The sequence below is a fragment of the Elephas maximus genome, chromosome 19 (genome assembly GCF_024166365.1).
Source record: "Elephas maximus indicus isolate mEleMax1 chromosome 19, mEleMax1 primary haplotype, whole genome shotgun sequence".
Taxonomy (NCBI): Eukaryota; Metazoa; Chordata; class Mammalia; order Proboscidea; family Elephantidae; genus Elephas; species Elephas maximus.
In genome coordinates, this window is record NC_064837.1 from 41102917 (window position 1) to 41123850 (window position 20934).

Below are 20934 nucleotides of genomic sequence, written 5' to 3' on the forward strand. Positions count from 1 at the left end.
ACAAAGAGGTCTAACAATTCCATAACTCAAAATAAAAACCAAGAAAAACATAACGACTCAGCAAACATAAATTCGACTACTATGAAAATGAGGAACACACACTTTACAAAGAAAAAGTCTCAGCACAAAAAAGTAAGTGGAGAAATGAAACTGTTAACAACACACACAAGAAGGCATCAAAATGACAGCACTAAACATATTCTTATCTATAATTACACTGAATGTAAATGGACTAAATGCACCAATAAAGAGACAGAGAGTCTCAGACTGGATAAAGAAACACGATCTGTCTATATGCTGCCTACAAGAGACACACCTTAGACTTAGAGACACAAACAAACTAAAACTCAAAGGATGGAAAAAAATATATCAAGCAAACAACAATCAAAAAAGAGCAGGAGTAGCAATATTAATTTCTGACAAAATAGACTTCAAAGTTAAATCCACCACAAAGGATAAAGAAGGACACTACATAATGATTAAAGGGACAATTGACCAGGAAGATCTAACCATATTAAATATTTATGCACCCAATGACAGGGCTGAAAGATACATAAAACAAACTTTAACAGAACTGAAAAGTGAGATAGACACCTCCACAATTATAGTAGGAGACTTCAACACACCACTTTCAGAGAAGGACAGGACTTCCACTAAGAAGCTCAATAGAGACACGGAAGACCTAATTGCTACGATCAACCAACTTGACCTCATGGACCTATACAGGATACTCCACCCAACAGCTGCAAAATATACTTTTTTTTCTGGTGCACATGGAACATTCTCTAGAATAGATCACATATTAGGTCATAAAACAAACCCTTGCAGAATCCAAAACATCGAAATATTACAAAGCATCTTCTCAGACCACAAGGCCATAAAAGTGGAAATCAATAACAGAAAAATCAGGGAAAAGAAATCAAATACTTAGAAACTGAACTGCTCAAAAAAGACTGGGTTATAGAAGAAATAAAGGAGGGAATAAAGAAATTCATAGAACGCAATAAGAATGAAAACACTTCCTACTAAAACCTCTGGGACACAGCAAAAGCAGTGCTCAGAGGTCAACTTATATCAATAAATGCACACATACAAAAAGAAGAAAGAGCCAAAATCAGAGAACTGTCCCTACAACTTGAACAGATAGAAAGCGAGCAACAAAAGAATCCATCAGGCACCAGAAGAAAACAAATAATAAAAATTAGAGCTGAACTAAATGAAATAGAGATCAGAAAGACAACTTAAAGAATTAACAAAGTCAAAAGCTGGTTCTTTGAAAAAATTAACAAAACTGATACACCATTGGGCAGACTGACTAGAGAAATACAGGAAAGGAAACAAACCGAATAAGAGAAGAGATGGGCCATATCACAATAGACCCAACTGAAATTAAAAGAATCAGATCAGATTTTTATGAAAAATTGTACTCTAACAAATTTGCAAACCTAGAAGTAATGGATGAATTCCTAGAAAAACACTACCTCCCTAAACTAACACAAATCAGAAGTAGAACAACTAAATAGACCCATAACAAAAAAAGAGATTGATACGGCAATAAAAAAAACTCCCAACAAAAAAAAAGCCCTGGCCTGGACGGCTTCACTGTAGAGTTCTACCAAACTTTCAGAGAAGAGATAACACCACTACTACTAAAGGTATTTCAAAGCATAGAAAATGACGGAATACTACCTAACTCATTCTATGAAGCCACCATATCCCTGATACCAAAACCAGGTAAAGACACCACCAAAAAAGAAAATTACAGACCTATATCCCTCATGAACATAGATGCAAAAATCCTCAACAAAATTCTAGTCAATAGAATTCAACAACTTATCAAAAAAATAATCCACCACGACCAAGTGGGATTTATACCAGGTATGCAAGGCTGGTTTAATATTAGAAAAACCATTAATGTAATCCACCGTGTAAATAAAACAAAAGACAAAAACCACATGATCTTATCAATTGATGCAGAAATGGCATTCGACAAAATCCAACAACCATTCATGATAAAAACTCTCAGCAAAATAGGAATTAAAAGGAAAATTTCTCAACATAATAAAGGGCATCTCAAAGCCAAGAGCCAACATCATTCTAAATGGAGAGAGCCTGAAAGCATTTCCCTTGAGAATGGGAACCAGACAAGGATGCCCTTTATCACCGTTCTTATTCAACATTGTGCTAGATGTCCTAGCCAGAGCAATTAGGCTAGTCAAAGAAATAAAGGGCATCTGGATTGGCAAGGAAGAATTAAAATTATCTCTATTTGCAGATGACATGATCTTATACACAGAAAACCCTAAGGAATCGTCCAGAAAACTACTGAAACTAATAGAAGAGTTCAGTAGAGTCTCGGGTTACAAGAGAAACATAAAAAAATCACTTGGATTCCTCTACACCAACAAAAAGAACATCGAACAGGAAATCACCAAATCAATACCATTCACAGTAGCCCCCAAGAACATAAAATACTTAGGAATAAATCTTACCAAAGATGTAAAAGACCTATACAAAGAAAACTACAAAGTACTAGTGCAAGAAACTAAAAGGGACCTACATAAGTGGAAAAACATACCTTACTCATGGATAGGAAGACTTAACATAGTAAAAATGTCTATTCTACCAAAAGCCATCTATACATACAATGCACTTCCGATCCAAATTCCAATGACATTTTTTAAAGTGATGGAGAAACAAATCACCAGCTTCATATGGAAGGCAAAGAAGCCCCAGATACGTAAAGCATTATTGAAAAAGAAGAAGAAAGTGGGAGGCCTCACTCTACCTGATTTTAGGATATATTATACAGCCACAGTAGTCAGAACAGTTTGGTGTTGGTACAACAACAGGCACATAGACCAATGGAACAGAATTGAGAACCCAGATATAAATCCATCCACATATGAGCAGCTGATATTTGACAAAGGACCAGTGTCAGTTAATTGGGGAAAAGATAGTCTTTTTAACAAATGGTGCTGGCATAACTGGATATCCAATTGCAAAAAAATGAAACAGGACCCATACCTCACACCATGCACAAAAACTAACTCCAAGTGGATCAAAGACCTACACATAAAGACTAAAACGATAAAGATCATGACAGAAAAAATAGGGACAATGTTAGGAGCCCTAATACAAGGCATAAACAGAATACAAAACATTACTAAAAATGATGAAGAGAAACCAGATAACTGGGAGCTCCAAAAAATCAAACACCTATGCTCATCTAAAGACTTCACCAAAACAGTAAAAAGACCACCTACAGATTGGGAAAAAATTTTCAGCTATGACATCTCTGACCAGCGCCTGATCTCTAAAATCTATATGATTCTGTTAAAACTCAACCACAAAAAGAAGTGGGCAAAGGATATGAACACGCACTTCACTAAAGAAGATATTCAGGCAGCCAACAGATACATGAGAAAATGCTCTCGATCATTAGAGAAATGCAAATTAAAACTAGGATGAGATTCCATCTCACTCCAACAAGGCTGGCATTAATCCAAAAAACACAAAATAATAAATGTTGGAGGGGCTGAGGAGAGATTGGAACTCTTATACACTGCTGGTGGGAATGTAAAATGGTACAACCACTTTGGAAATCTATCTGGCGTTTTCTTTAAAAGTTAGAAATAGAACCACCATACAACCCAGAAATCCCACTCCTCGGAATATACCCTAGAGAAATAAGAGCCTTTACACAAACAGATATATGCACACCCATGTTTATTGCAGCACTGTTTACAATAGCAAAAAGCTGGAAGCAACCAAGGTGTCCAACAATAGATGAATGGTTAAATAAATTATGGTACATTCACACAATGGAATACTACGCATCGAAAAAGAACAGTGACGAATCTGTGAAACTTTTCATAACATGGAGAAACCTGGAAGGCATTATGCTGAGTGAAATTAGTCAGATGCAAAAGGACAAATACTGTATAAGACCACTATTATAAGTTCTTGAGAAATAGTATGAACTGAGAAGAACACATTCTTTTGTGGTTATGAGAAGGGGGAGGGAGGGAGGGTGCGAGAGTGTTATTTACTGATTAGTTAGTACATAAGAACTACTTTAGGTGAAGGGAAGGACAATACTCAATACAGGAAAGGTCAGTTCAACTGGACTGGACCAAAAGTGAAGAAGTTTCTGGGATAAACTGAATGCTTCGAAGGTCAGCGGAGCAAGGGCAGGGGTTTGGGGACTATGGCTTAAGGGGACTTCTAAGTCAATTGGCATAATAAACTATATTATGAAAACATTCTGCATCCCACTTTGAAGTGTGGCATCTGGGGTCTTAAATGCTAACAAGCGGCCATCTAAGATGCATCAATTGGTCTCAACCCACCTGGAGCAAAGGAGAATGAAGAACACCAAGGTCACACGATAACTATGAGCCCAAGAGACAGAAAGGGCCACATGAACTAGAGACTTACATCATCCTGAGACCAGAAGAACTAGATGGTGCCCAGCCACAACCGATGACTGCCCTGACAGGGAGCACAACAGAGAACCCCTGAGGGAGCAGGAGAACAGTGGGATGCAGACCCCAAATTCTCATAAAAAGACCAGACTTAATGGTCTGACTGAGACTAGGAGAATCCTGGCGGTCATGGTCCCCAAACCTTCTGTTGGCCCAGGACAGGAACCATTCCCGAAGACTACTCATCAGACACGGAAGGGACTGGACAATGGGCTGGAGAGAGATGCTGATGTAGAGTGAGCTACTTGTATCAGGTGGACACCGGAGACTGTACTGGCATCTCCTGTCTGGTGGGGAGATGGGAGGGTAGAAAGGGTTAGAAACTCGCAAAAGGGTCATGAAAGAAGAGACTGGAAGAAGGGAGCGGGCTGACTCATTAGGGGGAGAGTAAATGGGAGTATGTAGTAAGGTGTATATAAGCTTACATGTGACAGACTGACTTGATTTGTAAACTTTTGCTTAAAGCACAATAAAAATTATTTCAAGGGGCAGAGCCAAGATGGCGGACTAGGCAGACGCTACCTCGGATCCCTCTTACAACAAAGACACGGAAAAACAAGTGAATCGATCACATACATAACAATCTACGAACCCTGAACAACAAACACAGATTTAGAGACGGAGAACGAACTAATACGGGGAAGCAGCGATTGTTTCCAGAGCCTGGAGCCAGCGTACCAGTCAGGTACGGCACAAGCACAGAGAGCGGCTCCACCCCCTTGAACTAACCCTGGGAGGGGGACCAGCCGGTTCCACGGGCGGTGTGGGACGCAGCCGGTAGGAGAAGTCCCCGGGAGGTAGTGACTGGTCTTGGAGCAGAAAGAGCAGTGTCCGAGCCGGGGAACCGTCCGCAGGGATTTGGACTGGACGCAGGTACGGCATAAACACGGAGAGTTGCTCCACCCCCCTGAACTAACCCCGGGAAGGGGACCAGCTGGGTCGCGCGGGCGGCGTGGGACGCAGCCGGTAGGAGAAGTCCCTGGGAGGCAGCGACTGGTCTTGAAGCGGGGAGAACAGCGTCCCAGCCGGAACACTCGGTCACGGCACAAGCACGGGGACCTGCTCCACCCATCTGAACTAATCCCCGGAAGGAGGCGCAACTGGTTCTCGAGGGCGGCACGGCCACGCGGCTGCAGGGACGAGAAGTCCCCGGGAGGCAGCGACTGATTTTGGAGTCGAGAGTGCACCGTCCCAGTAGGGGAGCCTTGACGCTGGGCGTGGGGCTGGAAGCGGAGGATCTGACCGTGACTCCAGCCGGCCAGACCCCCCGGGGGCAATCTCCACACAGCCAGCACACATAGGCGACGCGCCCCGCGGGAGTCTCAGATATAATAGTCATTCCAAGCAAGACAAGCAACTCTGGCTGTATTCTGAGGTGCTACTCTCCTATCTCTCTGTTCCCTCCCCCACCCTCCCCAGGCGGCTTCATTAACATCTGAATAGCCTGAGCCAGAGGGAGAACTCTGATAGGGGTTTGACTGCATTTTTTTTTTTAGTGGATTTTCTGGAAAAACTAGTTTCCCAGTGATGGCCCGGAGACAACAATCCATATCAAACCACTTAAAGAAGCAGACCATGACAGCTTCTCCAACCCCCCAAACAAAAGAATCAAAATCTTTCCCAAATGAAGATACAATCTTGGAATTATCAGATACAGAATATAAAAAACTAATTTACAGAATGCTTAATGATATCACAAATGAAATTAGGATAACTGCAGAAAAAGCCAAGGAACACACTGATAAAACTGTTGAAGAACTCAAAAAGATTATTCAAGAACATACTGGAAAAATTAATAAGTTGCAAGAATCCATAGAGAGACAACATGTAGAATCCAAAAGATTAACAATAAAATAAAAGAATTAGACAACGCACTAGGAACTCAGAGGAGCAGACTCGAGCAATTAGAATGCAGACTGGGACATCTGGAGGACCAGGGAATCGACACCAACATAGCTGAAAAAAAATCAGATAAAAGAATTAAAAAAAATGAAGAAACCCTAAGAATTATGTGGGACTCTATCAAGAAGGATAACCTGCGGGTGATTGGAGTCCCAGAACAGGGAGGGGGGACAGAAAACACAGAGAAAATAGTTGAAGAACTCCTGACAGAAAACTCCCCTGACATTATGAAAGACGAAAGGATATCTATCCAAGATGCTCATCGAACCCCATTTAAGATTGATCCAAAAAGAAAAACACCAAGACATATTATCATCAAACTCACCAAAACCAAAGATAAACAGAAAATTTTAAAAGCAGCCAGGGAGAAAAGAAAGGTTTCCTTCAAGGGAGAATCAGTAAGAATATGTTCTGACTACTCAGCAGAAACCATGCAGGCAAGAAGGGAATGGGACCACATATACAGAACACTGAAGGAGAAAAACTGCCAGCCAAGGATCATATATCCAGCAAAACTCTCTCTGAAATATGAAGGCGGAATTAAGATATTTACAGACAAACACAAGTTTAGAGAATTTGCAAAAACCAAACCAAAGCTACAAGAAATACTAAAGGATATTGTTTGGTCAGAGAACCAATAATATCAGATATCAGCACAACACAAGGTCACAAAACAGAACGTCCTGATATCAACTCAAATAGGGAAATCACAAAAACAAATTAAGATTAATTAAAAAAAAAATACACATAACAGGGAATCATGGAAGTCAATAGGTAAAAGATCACAATAATCAAAAAGAGGGACTAAATACAGGAGGCATTGAACTGCCATATGGAGAGTGATACAAGGCGATATAGAACAATACAAGTTAGGTTTTTACTTAGAAAAACAGGGGTAAATAATAAGGTAACCACAAAAAGGTATAACAACTCTATAACTCAAGATAAAAACCAAGAAAAACGTAACGACTCAACTAACATGAAGTCAAGCACTATGAAAATGAGGATCTCACAATTTACTAAGAAAAACGCCTCAGCACAAAAAAGTATGTGGAAAAATGAAATTGTCAACAACACACATAAAAAGGCATCAAAATGACAGCACTAAAAACTTATTTATCTATAATTACCCTGAATGTAAATGGACTAAATGCACCAATAAAGAGACAGAGAGTCACAGACTGGATAAAGAAACACGATCCATCTATATGCTGCCTACAAGAGACACACCTTAGACTTAGAGACACAAACAAACTAAAACTCAAAGGATGGAAAAAAGTATATCAAGCAAACAATAAGCAAAAAAGAAGAGGAGTAGCAATATTAATTTCTGACAAAATAGACTTTAGACTTAAATCCACCACAAAGGATAAAGAAGGACACTATATAATGATAAAAGGGACAATTGATCAGGAAGACATAGCCATATTAAATATTTATGCACCCAGTGACAGGGCTGCAAGATACATAAATCAAATTTTAACAGAATTGAAAAGCAAGATAGATACCTCCACAATTATAGTAGGAGACTTCAACACACCACTTTCGGAGAAGGACAGGACATCCAGTAAGAAGCTCAACAGAGACACGGAAGATCTAATTACAACAATCAACCAACTTGACCTCATTGACTTATACAGAACTCTCCACCCAACTGCTGCAAAATATACTTTTTTTTCTAGCGCACATGGAACATTCTCTAGAATAGACCACATATTAGGTCATAAAACAAACCTTTGCAGAGTCCAAAACATCGAAATATTACAAAGCATCTTCTCAGACCACAAGGCAATAAAACTAGAGATCAATAACAGAAAAACTAGGGAAAAGAAATCAAATACTTGGAAAATGAACAACACCCTTCTGAAAAAAGACTGGGTTATAGAAGACATTAAGGAGGGAATAAGGAAATTCATAGAAAGCAACGAGAATGAAAATACTTCCTATCAAAACCTCTGGGACACAGCAAAAGCAGTGCTCAGAGGCCAATTTATATCAATAAATGCACACACACAAAAAGAAGAAAGAGCCAAAAGCAGAGAACTGTCCCTACAACTTGAACAAATCGAAACTGAGCAACGAAAGAATCCATCAGGCACCAGAAGAAAACAAATAATAAAAATTAGAGCTGAACTAAATGAATAGAGAACAGAAAAACAATTGAAAGAATTAACAAAGCCAAAAGCTGGTTCTTTGAAAAAATTAACAAAATTGATAAACCATTGGCTAGACTGACTAAAGAAATACAGGAAAGGAAACAAATAACCCGAATAAGAAATGAGAAGGACCACATCACAACAGAACCAAATGAAATTAAAAGAATCATTTCAGATTATTATGAAAAATTGTACTCTAACAAATTTGAAAACCTAGAAGAAATGGATGAATTCCTGGAAAAACACTACCTACCTAAACTAACACATTCAGAAGTAGAACAACTAAATAGACCCATAACAAAAAAAGAGATTGAAACGGTAATCAAAAAACTCCCAACAAAAAAAAGCCCTGGCCCGGACGGCTTCACTGCAGAGTTCTACCAAACTTTCAGAGAAGAGTTAACACCACTACTACTAAAGGTATTCCAAAGCATAGAAAATGACGGAATACTACCCAACTCATTCTATGAAGCCACCATCTCCCTGATACCAAAACCAGGTAAAGACATTACAAAAAAAGAAAATAATAGACCTATATCCCTCATGAACATTCATGCAAAAATCCTCAACAAAATTCTAGCCAATAGAATCCAACAACACATCAAAAAAAATAATTCACCCTGATCAAGTGGGATTTATACCAGGTATGCAAGGCTGGTTTAATATCAGAAAAACCATTAATGTAATCCATCACATAAATAAAACAAAAGACAAAAACCACATGATCTTCTCAATTGATGCAGAAAAGGCATTTGACAAAGTCCAACACCCATTTATGATAAAAACTCTTAACAAAATAGGAATTGAAGGAAAATTCCTCAACATAATAAAGGGCATCTATGCAAAGCCAACAGCCAATATCACTCTAAATGGAGAGAACCTGAAAGCATTTCCCTTGAGAACGGGAACCAGACAAGGATGCCCTTTATCACTGCTCTTATTCAACATCGTGTTGGAAGTCTTAGCCAGGGCAATTAGGCTAGACAAAGAAATAAAAGGTATCCGGATTGGCAAGGAAGAAGTAAAGTTATCACTATTTGCAGATGACATGATTATATACACAGAAAACCCTAAGGAATCCTCCAGAAAACTACTGAAACTAATAGAAGAGTTTGGCAGAGTCTCAGGTTATAAAATAAACATACAAAAATCACTTGGATTCCTCTACATCAACAAAAAGAACACCGAAGAGGAAATAACCAAATCAATACTATTCACAGTAGCCCCCAAGAAGATAAGATACTTAGGAATAAATCTTACCAAGGATGTAAAAGACCTATGTAAAGAAAACTACAAAGCTCTACTACAAGAAATTCAAAAGGACATACTTAAGTGGAAAAACATACCCTGCTCATGGATAGGAAGACTTAACATAGTAAAAATGTCTATTCTACCAAAAGCCATCTATACATTTAACGCACTTCCGATCCAAATTCCAATGTCATATTTTAAGGGGATAGAGAAACAAATCACCAATTTCATATGGAAGGGAAAGAACCCCCGGATAAGCAAAGCACTACTGAAAAAGAAGAAGAAAGTGGGAGGCCTCACCTTACCTGACTTCAGAACCTATTATACAGCCACAGTAGTCAAAACAGCCTGGTACTGGTACAACAACAGACACATAGACCAATGGAACAGAATTGAGAACCCAGACATAGATCCATCCACGTATGAGCAGCTGATATTTGACAAAGGACCAGTGTCAATTAACTGGAGAAAAGATAGCCTTTTTAACAAATGATGCTGGCGTAACTGGATATCCCTTTGCAAAAAAATGAAACAGGACCCATACCTCACACCATGCACAAAAACTAACTCCAAGTGGATCAAAGACCTAAACATAAAGACTAAAACGATAAAGATCATGGAAGACAAAATTGGGACAACCCTAGGAGCCCTAATACAAGGTATAAACAGAATACAAAACATTACCAAAAATGATGAAGAGAAACCCGATAACTGGGAGCTCCAAAAAATCAAACACCTATGCTCATCTAAAGACTTCACCAAAACAGTAAAAAGACCACCTACAGACTGGGAAAGAATTTTCAGCTATGACATCTCAGACCAGTGCCTGATCTCTAAAATCTACATGATTCTGTTAAAACTCAACCACAAAAAGACAACCCAATCAAGAAGTGGGCAAAGGATATGAACACACATTTCACTAAAGAAGATATTCAGGCAGCCAACAGATACATGAGAAAATGCTCTCGATCATTAGCCATTAGAGAAATGCAAATTAAAACTACGATGAGATTCCATCTCACACCAGCAAGGCTGGCATTAATCCAAAAAACACAATATAATAAATGTTGGAGAGGCTGCGGAGAGATTGGAACTCTCATACACTGCTGGTGGGAATGTAAAATGGTACAACCACTTTGGAAATCTATCTGGCGTTATCTTAAACAGTTAGAAATAGAACTACCATACAACCCAGAAATCCCACTCCTCGGAATATACCCTAGAGATACAAGAGCCTTCATACAAACAGATACATGCACACCCATGTTTATTGCAGCTCTGTTTACAATAGCAAAAAGTTGGAAGCAACCAAGGTGTCCATCAACGGATGAATGGGTAAGTAAATTGTGGTATATTCACACAATGGAATACTACACATCGATAAAGAACAGTGAGGAATCTGTGAAACATTTCATAACATGGAGGAACCTGGAAGGCATTATGCTGAGCGAAATGAGTCAGAGGCAAAAGGACAAATATTGTATAAGATCACTATTATAAGATCTTGAGAAATAGTAAACCTGAGAAGAACACATACTTTTGTGGTTACGAGGGAGGGAGGGAGGGAGGGTGGGAGAGGGTTTTTTATTGATTAATCAGTAGATAAGAACTGCTTTAGGTGAAGGGAAAGACAACACTCAATACATGGAAGGTCAGCTCAACTGGACTGGACCAAAAGCAAAGAAGTTTCCGGGATAAAATGAATGCTTCAAAGGGCAGCGGAGCAAGTGCGGGGGTCTGGGGAACATGGTTTGAGGGGACTTCTAAGTCAATTGGCAAAATAATTCTATTATGAAATCATTCTGCATCCCACTTTGAAATGTGGCGTCTGGGGTCTTAAATGCTAACAAGCGGCCATCTAAGATGCAGCAATTGGTCACAACCCACCTGGAGCAAAGGAAAATGAAGAACACCAAGGCCACACGACAACTAAGAGCCCAAGAGACAGAAAGGGCCACATGAACCAGAGACCTACATCATCTTGAGACCAGAAGAACTAGTTGGTGCCCGGCCACAATCGATGACTGCCCTGACAGGGAGCGCAGCAGAGGACCCCTGAGGGAGCAGGAGATCAGTGGGATGCAGACCCCAAATTCTCATAAAAAGACCAAACTTGGTGGTCTGACTGAGACTGGAGGAATCCCGGCGGCCATGGTCCCCAGACCTTCAGTTGACACAGGACAGGAACCATCCCCGAAGACAACTCATCAGAAATGAAAGGGACTGGTCAGCGGGTGGGAGAGGGATGCTGATGAAGAGTGAGCTAATTATATCAGGTGGACACTTGAGATTGTGTTGGCGACTCTTGTCTGGAGGGGGGATGGGAGGATAGAGAGAGAGGGAAGCTGGCAAAATTGTCAAGAAAGGAGAGACTGAAAGGGCTGACTCAAGAGGGGGAGAGCAAGTGGGAGTAGGGAGTGAGATGTATGTAAACTTATGTGTGACAGACTGATTGGATTTGTAAACGTTCACTTGAAGCTTAATAAAAGTTATTTAAAAAAAAATTATTTCAAAATAAAAAAGGTAATTCCCAAGAGTGTAAGGGAAATTAGTATGAATAAAAAGATAATTCTCAAGAGTATAAGTGAATTTCTTGAATCTTTGTCTCATGCTACCTAGCACTATCAGGGTTATTACTGACATAATTTGGTTCACTGTGTATACTTTTCAGGGGTAATAAGTTCCTGGGGGCCATCAATACGTGATCAGCCTTTCCTCGCAAATCACACAGCCAGTGACCTGGGAAAGCAGGACAACACAGCCGTCAATGATGCAATCACTAATTATCATACATCTTGCTATCGGATTTTATCATTTCACTCAGCTATTAGGTAGGAATTCATCAATAACAACTAAAATATATTCATATCAACTGTGAGACGAGCTCTCTGCGGGACATGCAGGATACAAATGAGTTTGAACAGAATAGAATTATATCAGTCTAAGTTATGAGGTAGCAAATCCCATAAAGAGTATATATAAAGTGTTACGGAAATGATTAATGATGGGTTAAAAGAAAGGCTTGAACATGGTATTCTGTACCCATGGGATATAATGTGATCATAGGACTCATTTTTTTTTCACACCTGGAGCATACTATTTATCATGTGCAGACATCCCAGGAAATAGAATGCTTAGAACAGTTTGACAAGGGAATGTTATCTTAAAAGTAAAGTGACTAGATCAAGAGAAACTTATCATGGTTTGTATTATGCTGTACAAATGTATGGGAAGCTCCGCTCCACTTGAAAGCAAAGCGGAAGAGGCAGAGATTAATGAGTCAAAGCTAATTAAAGAAGTAATTGCTTCTAGGTATGAAGTTAACTATTGTGGAAGCTAAAAATATTATATCTTGATCAAATAAAATTGTACAACTGAAAGGTAAGTAGAGCAGCAAAGTGCCAAACATATTAAAATGCACTGTTTATTAGAAAAATAAATTGTATTCTGGACTTCAGTAAAAACCTAATTAAAGGTTGATTTTGGCTGGGCTTCACTGTTGTTGTAACTACTGTTATTTATTCATTGTTCCCTGAGGTTCAGAGTTCACAGTAAAGCTTGGGATATCTAAGACACTAACCACTACATCACCAGGGTTTCCTAAATGTCCTGTTTTTGTTGTTGTTAGGTACCATCGAGTCAGTCCTGGCTCATAGCGACCCTATGTACCATAGAATGAAACACTTCACTAGTCCTGTGCCATGCTCAGAATCGTTGTTATGCTTGAGGCCGTTGTTGCGGCCACTGTGTCAGTCCATCTCATTGACCGTCTTCCTCTTTTCCGCTGACCCTGTACTTTACCAGGCATCTTTGGTAAATATCCTAGAGAGTAGTAATTGGGCACAGTGTTCTAAGAAATTTTGAAAATTTCTAAAATGATAGTGAAAATTTAGGATCAGACTATACAGACTAATGGAAACATTGGGTTCCTTTGCTTTGAGTAGAATTATACCTATTCATTGTAGGAAAACTGGCTGTCTCAGATATTTGTGTTATATGTCTTCTATTAATAAAAAGCAGACAAAAATTAAATATCCCTTGAGCAGTGCAGTTTGAAAGTCAAGATTTTTCTATTGTCTTCCCTCTTCATACCTACCCCTGTTGAGTCAATTCCAGCTCCTAGAGACCCTATAGGAAAGGGTAGAACTGCCCCCATAAGGTTTCCAAGGCTATCAATGTTTATGGAAGCAGACTGTCACATCTTTCTCCCACAGAGTGGCTGGTAGGTTTGAATTGCCAACCTTTCAGTTAGTCGAGCGCTTTAACTACTGTATCACCAGGGCTCCTTAGCCTATTCGTGAGTGGGAATAACAAAGGAAATCTTTAAGAGTGAGACTATCTCTAAGAGTAAGAGTATCTCTAAAATTCTCTCATAGCTTCTTGTCCACGTTTATGAAACCCAAATCCTTCTAGCTACTTACTGTCTCTCTTGTCTCTTTCCTGTTATGGAGACTTGCCCTTACACTATTTACATGAATTAAACAATGAATAAAGTTGATTAATCAAATATTATCAATTGCTCTGCTGCATAAAGAGACTTGCAGTTCTAAATTCTTTGAACTGCTTTGGCTGACTCAAATAAGGCATCCAATACTTTACTGTATGTAGGCTGTGTCTTGTAGTTCTGTAAAGAAGGCTACAAGAACTAACAAGAAAAATGAACACACTCAAAGTTACCAAGCACAGGAATAGCTAGTCATTTCGTAACAAGTTATTCAGAAATTCCTATCGGTTTTCTTTTAGAAATACCCGAAATAAAGTTCATTTGTACTTGTCATTACCGCTTCTTCCGGGATGCTGAGCATACTCACCGAAGAAACCTGTCCTTACCCAAGAGCTTAACACTCTGCACTCCATCCATCCCTTTGCCACAATAAGGGAGCCAAAACTAGTAAAATGTTCAGAGCACTAACGTTTTAGAGACAAGGGCTCTTTCACGATGCATTATCTCCGTTTGTTTCCATGCGGTCAGTGGCGATGCTTTTATTCTGATCCTGCTATCCCCGTTGCTCCACACTTGACCTATCTGTCTGCGATGTCACTTCACCTGGCCTGTGACTCTCAATCTGAAGGTTCATTAACGGATGATTAAGTTGATAAACATTGATTCATCCTTTGTTACTTCATTATGCTCACCTGCCAGGCCACTGAGATTTATTTTCTACCGTATTGATAGTCACATGTAAACTTTCTGGTCTCCAGCTTCCAAAAGTACTTTGTAAGTCTTCTGCACACTTCATTTCCCTATTTGTTCTGCTCAGCCAAGATACCTGATGAAGTTTTCCCTTTTCTTTTTTGCAATAAAACATCACCAACTAAACACTCAGATCTTTCTTTTTAATTTGCAGTAGCTACATCAAAGAGGAGGTGTTTTTCCCACATCATTTCTTTTCCAGAGGAGCACAAGTTTTGTTTTGTTTTGTTCGACTGCGGTCCCTTGGTGCAATTTTCCTCCACAGCCCTGTGTTGAAGAGGAAAAATAATTCAGAAAGCATGCATCACCTCAAAACTCACAGCTCAGCTTTGGGCTCAAAATCTGATCTTTTACAGCAGGTGCTAAATTAGAAAAACTCAACTCTCCCATTTCAAACCAAAGAATTTCAGATACTTTCCAATGAAAAAGAAACTAGGCCAGCAACTGAGAAGTTAAGAAACTTGCTACCTGCTCTTTCTCTCTTTGCATAATCTGCTGTCGAACTCTGCTATTGAAGGTAAAGGCTGAAGTAGATGCCTTTATGATTCAGTTTTCCTACCCTGCAGTTATGAGAATTTTCTCTTTTAATTAATATTTTTGGACTGCGAATAATATGTTATTAGTTAACACAGAAAATAAGTGTAAACAGCCGATCTTAATCTCAGTTAGAAGAATCATCAGCAAGCAAACAGGATTGAAACCTCAGAGCCTTTTAAAGAAAAGGATAAAAGATAAGGACAAGGTTATTTCCAGTGTTTAGGATCAGATGAAAAACTCTGTGTAGGTGGAACAATGATAAGGCAGTAGAGAGACATTTGTCTTAGAATCAGGGGTACAAGGAAGATGAGCAAAAAGAATGGTGCAAAGGAGTACAGATAAGGAGAAAGAGTGAGGCATTAAATTTAACCTACCATAAATAGGAAATCTTGTTGGACTCCTTATGCTCATTCTCGAAGAAGCAACACTAGATCAGAGCCCAGAGCATTATCTTTGGAATAAATGAGACTTGCACCTTCCCAAGTTTCACTAGAAGGAATTCAGTTTCAATTCGTTTTATATACTTTTAAAAAAATAGATATGCTAGAGCTCCGCAAGTTTTAGCAATTGCCTAATAAGTTCCCTGTCCTATTTCAAATTCAATATACAGTATTTCTGGCAAGTATTAAGTATGATAATTATATTGCCCGTATATTTCCCTTTAATCTTTGCAATAACCAAAAGGAAATTAATGCAACAGAAGAAATATAATCTTTTCTTCTTAAGACATCTCTCTCTAAAAGAAGTATTTTGGGCACCAGTCATAAATTACTGTACCCATTTAAAGTGTTATAAAAATAAAAACTAGTAGGTAGCAAACAGACGTTTGTACCACACAGACTGTACTGCAGAAATAAATAGCTCTCATGATGGGGACATTCCCATTTAGACCAAATAATTCCAAGCTTTTTTTTTTTTTTTTTTGATACAGAAGTGTTGTCATGACCTTCATCCACACTACAAGAGTTTGACAATATTTTCATTTGTATTTTCTCTCCACAGGGATAAATGATTCTAACCTTGAAATCTCAGTTCCTATGTGAAAAATAACTTTATAAATACATCAAATACTTATATTTGTAGCAACAAATGCTCCAATATGAATACAAAACAGCATTCCCTATCAGACACAGCCATGTGTTAACTTGAACCCAGAAGACAAGCATATCTGTAAGCACGCAGCTCCATGTCAGTTCTTAGAAATATTTTACATATAACATTGCTGAAAATTAGAGCATACAAAGGGTCCACAAAATAGCCTGGGTATTTGGTTTATTTTTCAATGTTAATAAGCAACATGATTATAGATATTTTAGGTTGTGGCTAACCTGAACCAATGTGGGATATTTATAGCTGTGTACTAGCAACCAAAGCCTTTGTTGACTAATTAATAACCTTTGTTATACTTACTATCATCAATATTTATTACAAAACATTTTTTTTAACCATCAAATTAATCCACCTACACATTCATTTCACAAACTTTTATTGGACAGTTATTATTTGCCAGACAGATGTTTTAGGCCCTAGAGATATAAAGACAAATTACAACCAATATATCCTGCCCTTAAAGGTCTCTTTTTCAAGTAAGGAAAACAAATATGTGGAAATAAATTTTAATTCAAAGAGATAAGTCTGCTATGAGACCATGTTGCTTAGAAGTATAATATTTGTGTGTGTGTATGTGTATGCATAGTGATATAAATGCATTGTCTTAATTTAGGTCAACCCCAAAGCAGAACTTGAGCAGGGATTTAGGTTCAAGTAACTGATTAAGGAAGTGATCACAGGAAGCCCCTGAAGGATTGACTTATACAGGAACTCCCTTCAGTCACCTCTGGGGTAGAACTAAAGTGTTGTGTTTCATTGGGTCGATTCCTACTCATAGCGATCCTATATGACGGAATAGAGCTGCCCTGTAGGGCTTCCTAGGCTGCAATCTTTATGGGAGCAGATTGCCAGGTCTTTTCTCCTGCAGAATCTCTGGTGGGTTCAAACTGCCAATCTTTCGTTTAGCAGCCAAGCACTTAACCATTGCACCACCAGGGCTCCTTAGAACTAAAGTAGTGAAACACAAACTTTAGGTATATCGAAGTTACGTGGAGGACTTGCTACAGCACAGGTGGCTGGGATGCACTAATTTCTACCTGATACTGCTACTGCTTGACCAGTGACCTCACTTTGGGAACCACTGGCCTAGTAGATATAAGCAAGACATGATAGCATATGATACATGAAAATATATTCAAATGTTTTTGAAGTCCTCTCACTCAAACGTCACACTTTTCTCAGGCATTCAACCTTTATGTCATTACCGGCTACACTTGTATGCCAGACATGAACCTGAAAAATCATGGCCTATCATTGACTAGCTATTACCAGGGTGACTAAATCCACATGGTTAATTGGAAAATATTGATGGACACAATAAACTCATATTTTACTTTACTTTTTTTTGGAATGCCTGCAGCTACTAAGTAAGTACCCATCTTTGATTTGAGAGTAGGGTGCAAAGGTTATGCTTATTGCTCCAAAAATGTCTTCCTGGATAATTTGTGTGAAATAGCTCTTAGCTTCTTATCTAGATCCGGAAGCTTGAGGAGTGAAAGTATGTGTGTGCGTGACTGTACATTAATGATATGTGCGTGTATAGTAGGACTATTTTGTGTTTATAAATATCTGATAAAATTCTTTCAAGCATGAAATCAGAATTTTCTCACTACGTAGTAAAGTATTTTCCTGAGGTTCATGGAGTTGGAATAAAAACATAAGTCCCCTAAAACAGTTTGGCAAAATAGCTACATAGATACCTTACTGCTTCTGAATAAAGAACATTTTATGGAGAAATCTTTTCACTCTGCTTCTTGCCTGTGTCTGTACTACAGGTAAGAGAGCCATTTACGGAGGGACATTTTTAAAACAAAATGAGTGTTTGTACTTATATGGGGAGCATGCTAACAAAGAAATGTATTTAACTGCAGGATGCTATTTGTTTTCACAGAATACACCTGCAATTTTCTATTCTGAGTGCACATTTAAATCCACATAAAAAGGGCACTTTATTTTCCAAGGACATTGAGTGGAATAATGTAAACTGACTGAAAAGAGAGGAGCTCTACCAGTACACAGACCCAGCCTTAAAAGGCATCAGATCAGGCAAGCTAAGTGGGCAACATTAGCTGCACGACCATCCATTCATTCTAATAGATGATACTAGATAGTAAGGTCTTAGATGACTATATTAAGCCTCCCCCTTCACTTAGTATTTAATCATTTCAGTAGAATTCATATAGGAATAACATAATAAAACATTTGATCCAGAATGTCCTGGCTCTAAACCCTAAGAAGCTAAAAAAGCTCATACACTAAGAAGGTAAAAAATTAACATTAGCTTTTCTTTTACTTCGAGTGTCCTTTACATAATGCAATTTACGTATATAGCCAAACAAAAATAATAATTTAACACATCTCCAGGGTCAACATTTATATATTAAATATGACCATCCTTCATAAACCATCGTATTTTAAAATCTATGACTTGCTTACATGACCGAATCACCTTCTTTTTGCTGGAAGTCCAGTTATTTCGGCACTCTAGTTTTCAACCATTTGTCTTATTTCAGTTCAATCCTATGCTTCTAAACCTGGTGTTCTTTAATAGAACCCTTTGTGATTTGCCCTGTCTCCTCTGGTTTTACCGGGATTCAACTTAAGCCAGGCTTTTAAAAGCCAGGTATATAGATGACTTCACTGGTTCTTCATTTAACGTTGAGGACTTACAGCTAGAAGAGGGCATGGGGGTGGGGAAAGAGGAAGCAGAACTTGCTGTTTAACACAGATTTATCCAACAGTTACCAACCCCCTGCCCAGTCGGAGCTGCTGTGAAGGGTCTTTCTGAGCATGTTATCTCAGTCAATCCAGACAGTAGCACTCGGAGATTGCTACCTCCATACAGTATATTCACTAATCTGCCATGCCTATTAAAACTGTTTCCTTTCCACAAAATGCTGTCTTTGCACTGCAGGTATATATCCCACTTCCCACTGCCAAGCCTTTTTGCCTGACAAAAGGCAGCCCGAATTTCAAGGCTATTCCAAGTGTCCTCTTATAAAACTTTCTTAACTGTTCTACTTCCCACCAGGAACCTGTCTCTCCCATCTGTGCTCAGTGAACTTTGTTTATAGGTTCAAATCTATGTTACAGCACTTAACACCTTGACTGTAGTATATAATGTATGTACATGTTATTGCTGCATGCCATCGAGTCCATTCTGACTCATAGCAACCCTATGTGACAGAGTAGAACTGCCCCATAGGGTTTACTAGGATGTGATCTTTATGAAGGCTCCCTGATGCCACAGTGGTTAAGAGCAGTTGGCAGTTCAAATCCACTAGCCACTCCTTGGAAACTCTATAGGGCAGTTCTACCCTGTCCTGTAGGGTCACTATGAGTTGGAACTGACTCGACAGCAACAGGTTTATTGTTTTGTTTTGTTTTGTTTTGTTTTGTTTTGTTTTGTTTTAATCTTCACGGGAGCTGATTGCCAAGTCTTTTCTCTCACAGAGCGACTGGTGAGTTCGAACCACTGACCTTTCATTTAGCAGCCGAGCACTTAACTGTTCTTCCACCTGGGCTCCTTTGTGGACTAGTACATACTAGTCCATAAGCTTCTTGAAGATACTAATAACCGTGCTTATTTCTTACTTGCTAACAAGGTACTAAAGAGTTTCCATGGACTGCCACCTTCTTTGCAATTCAGTTCTGCTCAGTTCAACCAATATTTATTGAATACCTACTGTTGTATCAAAGCTGTGATGGTTCAGCAGTAAAATTCTTGGGAATGATTCCAGGCCAGTGCACCTCAAGCATAGCCACCACCTGTCTGTCAATGGAGGCTTGAGTGTTGCTATGATACTGAACAGGTTTTAGCAGAGCTTCCAGACTAGGATGAACTAGGAAGAAAGGCCTGGTGATTTACTTCCAAAAATTAGCCAATGAAAACTCTATGGATAACAACAGCCCAATCCACAACAGAACATGGGAATGGCCCAGGACTGGGTAACATTTAGTTCTTTTGTGCATGGGGTTGCCACGAGCCTAGGACTACTTGACAGCAGCTAACCACATCAACTATTGTAGCAGGAATTTAGACTTATGGTCCCCTCCAGGATGGTAGTATCTTCTAGAACAGGGGTCAGCAAACTACCATCTATAGGCCAAACTACCACCCATAGGTGCACCCATGTGCATCCCTCTCCCCCAAGTGGAGATGAAGAATGGCCTTGGTTGATGCGGTAAAATTTTGTTGTAAATAACATTTTATGGGAACCCAGTCAAGGCCATTAGTTATATATTTTCAGTGGCTGTTTTTGCAATACAACAGTAGAGTTAAGTAGTTCCAACAAAG